The sequence below is a fragment of the Penaeus monodon genome, chromosome 23 (assembly GCF_015228065.2).
Source record: "Penaeus monodon isolate SGIC_2016 chromosome 23, NSTDA_Pmon_1, whole genome shotgun sequence".
Taxonomy (NCBI): Eukaryota; Metazoa; Arthropoda; class Malacostraca; order Decapoda; family Penaeidae; genus Penaeus; species Penaeus monodon.
In genome coordinates this window covers 4500628-4501632 of record NC_051408.1, presented here as the reverse complement: position 1 = coordinate 4501632, position 1005 = coordinate 4500628, and the positions used below count along the sequence as shown (strand labels likewise).

At 30.7% G+C, this 1005-nt stretch overlaps 1 protein-coding gene across 1 annotated transcript in view; it reads right to left on the bottom strand.

Moving 5' to 3' along the window:
• LOC119587742 (UDP-glycosyltransferase UGT5-like) overlaps window positions 1–1005 on the bottom strand; it is a gene marked incomplete in the record, with an annotated part of 10276 nt that continues 9271 nt past the window's right edge. Inside the window, 1 exon segment of the mRNA XM_037936428.1 lies at window positions 1–1005.

The window sequence follows — 1005 nt, the reverse complement described above, 5'->3', positions numbered from 1 at the left end:
CAATATCATAAATCAGGAAACAATTTTACTTCTTTCTCCTCTTTTGCTATTAGGCTCGTTATCATCTACCACTCCCCTTTCGTTTATTTCTCTTGATAGTTAAGATAAAAAGATAAAACACAACTATGTTTATGATTTAATAAACATCCGTGAATTAAATGTTCGTTGTCGTTTATTTTTTAAAGGAGTTATATTTGCTTTAAGCTCGTATGATTTATATATCTTAAAGCAGTGGTTCCTATCCCCAGTCGATTTTTTTTTACTCGGATCTATAAAAAAAAAATTGATAAACATGAATAAAATAATTAAATCCTATTTCCATCGCTATTTTCGCCTGGGTATCTTATAAGGTAACTTGATCATTATAAGATAAGGAATCAAAACCTATTTCCAACTCCTGTATGTCTAGCGATGTTCTTATAATTCAGTTTGATCATTCTAAATAAAGGATTTAACCTATTTCCAAATCCTTTATGTCTACCTGGGTTCTTACAAGGCCAATCTTAGGCTGAGATATAGATTTTGTTTGTACTATGTGATCAACTTTGAAATAAGCTTTATGGTAACTTTTATGTCCTTTGCGAATGAAAAGGTTAGGAACCACTTTCTCTGAGGAACTATATTTTTTTTCGTCAGTTAGACTAGCAGAGATCTCTTGAAATTATAAAGCTCTCGATTCGACTGCCAAAACTAGAAGAACAGTGGCAGTATGTATCTGAGATTGTACTTTTATTTCCAAAGTAGTATTTCAGTAAACTTATTAAAGATTAACGCATTTATAAATGGTTTTACAAGCGATTGCTGACGTCTTTATGGTGTAAATGCTAATATGGTAATACCAGTTTGATTTTTATAAACTATGGTTTTTATAAACGTTGTATTCTTTGTTTCCATGCTAGGAAGTAGATTTGCTATTTTTTATTTGGTTTTGCAGCATGGAATATCCTTAAAATCGACTTAATATAAACATTTGGTGTATGCATATTAGGAGGTAGTGAGAGTACA